At 45.4% G+C, this 8,243-nt stretch overlaps 1 protein-coding gene and 1 long non-coding RNA gene across 4 annotated transcripts in view; both read right to left on the minus strand.

Moving 5' to 3' along the window:
* The window catches only part of LOC113214904 (uncharacterized), a gene marked incomplete in the record, with an annotated part of 273,650 nt that overhangs the window by 204,849 nt on the left and 60,558 nt on the right, over nucleotides 1-8,243 (minus strand).
* On the minus strand, nucleotides 10-8,200 carry LOC113216385 (uncharacterized). Of its 3 annotated transcripts, none has more exons than XR_008010981.1 (3): nucleotides 6,634-8,200; nucleotides 393-458; nucleotides 10-317 (listed from the first exon to the last, which is right to left on the minus strand). It is a non-coding gene; the product is annotated as an uncharacterized LOC113216385 (long non-coding RNA). The 3 variants fall into 3 exon arrangements; XR_008010980.1 differs by lacking the exon at nucleotides 393-458 and adding an exon at nucleotides 6,484-6,549 and having other exon boundaries at nucleotides 6,634-7,877; XR_003303994.2 differs by lacking the exons at nucleotides 10-317; nucleotides 393-458 and adding exons at nucleotides 5,720-6,408; nucleotides 6,484-6,549 and having other exon boundaries at nucleotides 6,634-7,873.

Genomic DNA, 8,243 nt, shown 5'->3' on the forward strand with positions numbered 1-8,243 from the left:
TAATAATAGGGCAACAAATAAGGAGAAACTCTCCCACAAAATCACAGATACGAATAAGATCACAAAGATCAAGAACAAAGGCTGATTTAAACAGCTGAACACATCAAGCTAAAACTACATATACATAGAATCATCAAGATTCAACAATCAAATATAGGCTGTACCAGACAGCTATTCAGAACAAACAATAAAAGTTACAAAATGCAACACATGACAATACTCAACTTAACAAAGCAAAGGTTTATGCCGCCGGAGGTCCAAAAGCACAGATGTAAACAAAAAGCACATTGCCAAAAGTAAGGCTAAAACATAAGACCCTGGAATAGAGGACACGGGAATTAGTAACAGTGGCAGGACATTTCATGGATCATTTTCTAGGAGGTCAAACTCACCGAAGGCATATCAGGCATAATATAATTTCCAAAGAAATTCCTCATCGGGTCTATCCACACAGTAACCTGGTCGGCACATGTGAAATCGGAGGTTAGAAAATGTGCTCACATAACAATAGGGATATTTCCCAAATCATCAGCGTAACTCACCGAAACTCATTATCAGGTGGCACAAGAATAGCTTATAAAAGCATAAAATCAATCATTCAATGGCCCAGCCATTATAAATAATCAGATGATTGCAGATAAAACATCTCGACCTCACGGCTCTCTCAACTCACGGTGACTGACCACCGGAAATGGCGGAGGGGTCAGAGTGTAGTTCCTCAGACGTCGGCAGCCAGAGACAAAGTAGTCCCGGTCCGAGAGACATAGGCGGGAAGAAGCGCCCCAAAGGAGGGAGGGAACATTCAAATCGTAACGGGAGGAAACTGAGCGTTACATCCCCCCCTTCCTAGACACGAATTAGTTTGGATCAGGTCTCAGATCTTCAATAAACCAAGGGCCATCTTCCTTTCCATTAGCATCTTCTAAAAGGTATCCATTTGTACCACTCTTGGATTTAATCTTAAAGCCACCAATAAACTTTTCAGACATCTTGTGATTCAAGTAAGCAGTCTTGTCTGACTTCACCCCAAAATTCCTTCTTAAAACCTTCTGCCCAACATCCAACTCACCCTTTCTTCTCCTCAAATTGTACCGCACTTCATTCCTTTCATAAGCAGCCCTTGAGTCATCCATGACCTCTTTTCTAATCTCTTCCATGTCTTCCTCAGCTTTCTTCAACTTTTCTTCTTCAAGAGAAGACCCATCTCCTAGCAACAAATCTCCATCCCATAAAGCACCGTCATTCTTTAACTCTCTACCGAACATCAGAAACTGGGGAGTACATTTGGTTACTTGGTTCACAGCAGAATTCATAGCCCATACATATTTAAGTAAATCTCGGTCCCAAGACCTATGATTGGGTTGTTGATTGAGAAAGCAAGCAATAATGGTCTTCAAAGTCCTATTATACCTTTCGGTAGGATTTGCTTGAGGATGATAAGGGTAAGTGTGGAGAACTTTGATCTTGTAGGACTCACAAGTCGTCTTGAATTCTTTACCAACAAACTCCCCACCATTATCACAAACTAATTTCTGAGGAGCTCCATGTTTCAAAACAATGTCTTCTTCAAGATGGCGGGCAACAGCCGCAGAGGTAGGCGAACGCAAAGGACGAACCCATATATACTTAGAAAAGAGGCAGGTAGAAACAGCTACATGAGTGTGACCAGCAGAAGAACGGGGAAGATTAATCAGATCAGTTGCTACAATCTGCATGGGACCATCCACTATACGCTGCTTACCCATTAGACCACAAGGGGTACTATTATTAGATTTGTATTGCAGACATATGGGACACCTCGACACATAATTGTAAATATCCTGTCTCATCAAAGGCCAATAATATAGAGTTCTTATTCTATTGAAAGTCTTGTAAAAGCCGAAATGACCAGCCAAAGGCGAATCATGACATTCTTGGAAAACAAGATTTCTCTTTTCTTTGGGGACTAATCGAACCCACGAATATTCGGGAGAACGACCACCAAAAATCTTCTTGAAAATCTGATTCTCTTCAATTTTAAACAGGGGATAAGAGGCAGGATTCTCAGAAATATTTTGAAGCAACTTCAGATACCAACGGTCCAGGACAGGTTCTTCTACAGTGATCAAGTCTACTACCGGGACATCCTCTTCAGGTTGCAATTCTAAAGGAGCCCGGGAAAGAGCGTCAGGTGCTTCGTTCTCCGAACCCTTCCGGTGTACTACTTTGTAGTCATACTGCTGAAGTCTAACAGCCCATCTTCCCAGTCTGCCCACAGGATCTTTTAGACTATCAAGCCATCTCAAACTCGAATGATCACTCACAACAGTAAACCGATAGCCATCAACGTAGCATCGAAACTTCTCAATTGCCCAGAGAACACAAAGACACTCGAGTTCTGTAGCTGAATAATTGCGTTCAGGCTTGGACAATGACCGACTAGCATAAGCAATGACTTTCTCTCCATCATCAAACTGCTGAGACAAAATAGCTCCTAGGCCAACCGTAGACGCATCACAATGTAAGATAAATTCTCTGCTGAAATCAGGACAGGTTAGGATAGGGGCAGAAGTCAACTTCTCCTTGATAAGATTGAAGGCATCTTGACATTCTTCTGTCCACTCAAAATTTTGATTTTTACCAGTCAGCTTGTGAAGAGGGGCCATAATAGTGGAGAAATTAGGAACAAATCTTCTGTACCACGAAGCCAGACCAACAAATCTCTTGACAGCAGAGGGGGAACTAGGTCTTGGAAATTCCATAATAGCAGAAACTTTAGAAGGGTTGACCATTAGCCCATGTTCATTCACAATGTAGCCCAAATACCTAAGCTCATCCCTGCAGAAATGACACTTTGCGAAATTGACAGTCAGACCAGCATCGACTAATCTCTGCAATACTAAGGACAAAATCTCAAGGTGCCTCCCAAAATCATGAGTGACAATAATGATGTCATCTAAATACACGAAGACATGAGGTTTGAGGTCTTCTCCTAGGACATTATCTATGAACCTCTGCCAAGTGGCAGCAGATGTATTTAAACCCTGTGGCATTCTCTTGAATTGAAATAAACCACGACCAGGTATTACAAATGCCGTCTTCTCTTTGCTAGCATCATCAAGAGGGATTTGAAAATAAGCACTCTTTAAATCGATAGAAGTAAGGTACTTGGCATCTCGAAGAGAATCAAGAATCTCATTCACCTTAGGCATGGGGTACGCATCAGGTTTGCTTACCTTGTTGATACCTCTGAAATCTACTACCCAGCGATAATCACCATCAGGTTTCTTCACTAAAAGTATAGACGATCGCCAGGGACTAGTAGAAGGCTCAACAACATCAAGCTCTAGCCATTCATCTAATCCTTCATGCAAAATACTTCGAAGCTTGGGGGAGTAAGAATAAATAAAGTTCTTGACAGGTGGCGAGTCCCCAGTATCTATATGGTGTTGAATTAAATGGGTGCGCCCCAATTTCTTCTTATCTAAAAGAGGCTTGAATTTCTCTACTAGCAAATCTAACTTCTTGGCTTCTTCTTCCGTAAGAGAATCTCTAGGTACAATGACTTCAGCAATTTCCAACACTTCAGAGGGAAAATCAATACTGCCTTTTCCAAAATCAATCACAGCTTGATACTTATTCAAGAAATCAATCCCCAGAATGAGGGAATGTTTAAGAGTAGGAACTACAATAAAATCCCAAACCATGTAGCGTTCTTGTAGAACGAAAGGCAAAGAAACAGAGCCAAGTACAACCTGGGTGCGGCCATCAGCAACTTTCACATGACTATGACAACTCTTATGCAGTCTCACACCAAGAGTGCGCAAGATATCCCAGCCAGCTCTACCGATGACACAACTTTGGGCACCACTATCTACTAAAGCAGTGAATTCCTTCTCATAGGCTTTAACTGGAAAATACAATCTATTATCTTCATTACTGAAATTGAGTGCAAGTATGCTAGCGGGGTTTTCTTCGGATGCGAGGCCTGGTCCCCTGCTCTTCACGGACCTCGAATTTAGTTTCCCGATTTCTTAGAACACTTCGGACAGTCCTTGGTAAGGACCTTGGGGTGCCCACACTTATGGCAAAATAGATTCTTCTTGGCAGTACAATCACGGAAACCGTGATCAGTGTTGCCACAATTCCAACACTTAAAACCAGAGGAAAGTACTTCTACTTTAGGGGTTTCTTTGGGGGTTGCTTCAGGAATGCTAGATGAGGCAGAAGAGGAAGGGACTGCTTCTACTTCATGGATTGCAGGTCGTTTAGAAACGGGTGCTCTACATGCTAAGTCTGGTTCTAACAGGGAGGACTTTGCAACGTTATTATAACGATCAATAAGTGATTTCTTCACCTCCAGCACTCGGGCAGCTTCTTTCAGGTGAGAAATAGAAATTATAGTTTCTAATGGAAGGTTCTCGATATACCAAGGGGCTAGATTTCTCATAATCTGGTCTAGTTTGGCTTGTTCGGAAACAGGTTCACTAAGTCTCTCAAATAAACCCAACATACAGGATACAAAGGACTGGACAGACTCTTCTCGTCCTTGTTTCCTAGCCCTAATTTCTTCCCACAAAGCTATCTCATAATCAGGCGGTAGAAACTCTCTTCTCAAGTAAGCTTTCAATTCATCCCACGAAGATACTTGGTTCCTAACCGACCGGTACCAAATTAGAGCGGTTCCAGTGAAGAATTCAGTAGCTCCATAAAACAATTCAGTGAAAGGTACCCCACGCGACTCAGCTAACTCTTCCAGGCGAATAAGGAATGAGTTTAGACTGCTTTCTTTCGACCCAGAGTAAGTCAAGTTCCACTCATGCAGGCGATGTTTGACTTCACGTCGTGGTTGGAAGGGTACATCAGCGAAGGGTTGAGCGCGGGGGATGGTATTGAATGGCGCGGGGTGATAACCAGCTTGGCCACCTCCGCCGAAAGTAGCAGGATTGGAAAAAGGAAAACTAACACACCCCTGAGGGTGGCTAGGTTCCTCCAAGTGCAACGAATGCATGTCATCAGACATCATACCCAAAGGGTGGCGAAGCAAGGGGCGATCTTCCACAAGAGACTCCCGGTTGGTAGCAGAATGGTATGATCTCAGGGAGGGGGCTGAGTGTGGGACTCGTTGAGACACAGATTCTCGGCAAGTTGAGACAGAAATAACAGAAGGGGCTTTGTAATCTGCAGTTGATCCAAGTTCTTTGAAAGAATTAGAAATAGCCTTCAACTCTTTCATTAATCGCTTACACCTTTCTCTGTGTTCAAGCTTGTTGTCGGTACAGTAGGTCAAACATCTCATCAATCGAGAGTTCAAATGAAAAAGCAAGGACCTAACTCTACGGGGGGCCACAACTGCAGGACAATCCAAGTCGTGCCTAACCTCATCTAATTTTGCATCACACAACATCAACTCTTCATCGGGGTCAAGCGGTGGTTCATCAAATAATTCCCCATCTTTTTCTCTCTTCAGAACGCTTCTAAGTAAGTCTCTCAATTCAGAAAAGTCATCCGCAGGTGACTTGACAAAGCCTCTACAGCGTAGCTCATAGAGCAACTCATCTTTCTTTAGCCTATCTACCTCCATGATCCAGTCCTATAAATGCCAACTGTTGCCTGTGTCCTACCTTTAGTTGAGTACAGCGTAACAGCAACAGCACAATATCCTCCGGCCGGCTCACAAGGTACAGGGTACAGGGTGGAAGAAGTCCACAAATGAGATGAAACACTGCACCTGCTACAATCGGAAAATATTAGCAAGGGTCACAACAAGATGGATAGCTAATAACAGACTTACAAAAATATAACCTATAAATAAATTGCAAGGTTAAGAATTGACAAAACAAACAATTCAAATAGCCCCACGTTGGGCGCCAAAATGTAGCCTCCAAAATCACTGGACTTGATATTCAAATTACCGACAGTACAGCCGGCTAGCCGGGCGTTGGGTTGTACTAATCTCTGACTTTAATTGTACTCAAGATGGGCGCCAGGTGCATTTGCACCGTCAGGATATGGCTACGATATTAAATACTGTGGTAAGAATGATTTATTGGCCAATATAAACAAAACAAATAGCCAAGGAAAAGGTCCAGTAAACAACACTAGTTGAGAGTAATAATAGGGCAACAAATAAGGAGAAACTCTCCCACAAAATCACAGATACGAATAAGATCACAAAGATCAAGAACAAAGGCTGATTTAAACAGCTGAACACATCAAGCTAAAACTACATATACATAGAATCATCAAGATTCAACAATCAAATATAGGCTGTACCAGACAGCTATTCAGAACAAACAATAAAAGTTACAAAATGCAACACATGACAATACTCAACTTAACAAAGCAAAGGTTTATGCCGCCGGAGGTCCAAAAGCACAGATGTAAACAAAAAGCACATTGCCAAAAGTAAGGCTAAAACATAAGACCCTGGAATAGAGGACACAGGAATTAGTAACAGTGGCAGGACATTTCATGGATCATTTTCTAGGAGGTCAAACTCACCGAAGGCATATCAGGCATAATATAATTTCCAAAGAAATTCCTCATCGGGTCTATCCACACAGTAACCTGGTCGGCACATGTGAAATCGGAGGTTAGAAAATGTGCTCACATAACAATAGGGATATTTCCCAAATCATCAGCGTAACTCACCGAAACTCATTATCAGGTGGCACAAGAATAGCTTATAAAAGCATAAAATCAATCATTCAATGGCCCAGCCATTATAAATAATCAGATGATTGCAGATAAAACATCTCGACCTCACGGCTCTCTCAACTCACGGTGACTGACCACCGGAAATGGCGGAGGGGTCAGAGTGTAGTTCCTCAGACGTCGGCAGCCAGAGACAAAGTAGTCCCGGTCCGAGAGACATAGGCGGGAAGAAGCGCGCCAAAGGAGGGAGGGAACATTCAAATCGTAACGGGAGGGAACTGAGCGTTACACATAGCATCTTTGTGTTTCCAATGGCCTCTCGAATTGTGAATTTAAGTATTATGAACGGTTCGGAGTGTAGCGGTACGTAGAGGGGTGGGGGGTGAATCTGTGGGAAATCCCAAGAAAGTTGTAACAATGAGGGAAGGAGGGGGGTTGCTAAAAGCCGCTAAAGGCTCGACATGTTAAATCTACGGAGTCCTTTGGGAAATCAAAATATTTTTTGGTGCAATATTTTTCACAACTGTTCCTAGCCTCGTGAAATCACGTGATTTCTTTTAGAGAGCTCCCCAAGTGAAGTGAAGCTCCGACGGAGCTGGATTTTTGCGCCGCCGCTGCCCGCTGCAGGCCGCGCGGAGGGAGGGGGCGGCCCACCAGGGGCGGGGTAGGCCTCCAGTCGCGCGCGCGTGCCGGGCGGGCGGGGCCGCTGCCCGGGCGGACTGGGCCAGCACACGAGCAGCGCTCGCCCGCTCTGACGCAAAACCTCAATGCACCTGGACTTCACCGCTTAATGCGAAACTAACTAGACGCGGCTACATATTTGACCTTGAGACTGCCTTCCTAACTGTGCCTCGGTGTTGAATCTATTAATGCGTTTAGTAGGAAAATGCAGGACGGGGGGCCTCGGGCTGCGGGCCCCTCCCTCGGAGAGTCCATGGCCGCACTTTCGAGTATGGCCTGGCCGGGCCCGACACACCACGCCAGGGTTCCGTGCGAAGGTTAGGGCCTAACGGCTCGAGCGGGCAGCAGCGCGCTCGCTCCCTCATACTCGCTCTCGCTCGCTCTTTCCTCCCTCACTCCCTCCTCGCTCGCTCTCTCCCCCCGTGCCCCGCACTCTGCCGGGGCGCGGGAGCTTGCGTTTGGCGTTATGACGGCCACGGCGCCGTAAACGGGAAAGTATGGTCCACAGGCACATCTCACCTCTCGCTCTCTCCCTCTCGAGGCGGGACCTGCACTCCGCTATCTCTCTCTCTCTCTCCCTCCCCACCGTGGACACCACTTTGAAAGGCGGTCCTCCGCCGCGTCCTCTTCAAGAGATGCTGGCGCTCGCCGCGCTATTGGTAGGGTAGGGGGACCACATCAATACGACAAAGAGCATATCACTTGAGAGAGAGACGGACAGAGAGAGAGAGAGGGACAGAGAGAGAGAGAGAGAGAGAGAGAGAGAGAGAGAGAGAGAAGGGGGCGCCCCGCAGCCGCAGCGCAGCGCTTGCAAGCGACCTAATTAGCATGTTATCAGTTCGGTCGGCCCATTGTCATGGCCCTCTTGCGGTTGCGCCCCGGCGGGGGATCCACTGGTCCGCACCGGGACCACGCACTCCCCCCCC

Source organism: Frankliniella occidentalis, unplaced genomic scaffold, assembly GCF_000697945.3.
Source record: "Frankliniella occidentalis isolate FOCC.00 unplaced genomic scaffold, Focc_3.1 Scaffold34, whole genome shotgun sequence".
Taxonomy (NCBI): domain Eukaryota; kingdom Metazoa; phylum Arthropoda; class Insecta; order Thysanoptera; family Thripidae; genus Frankliniella; species Frankliniella occidentalis.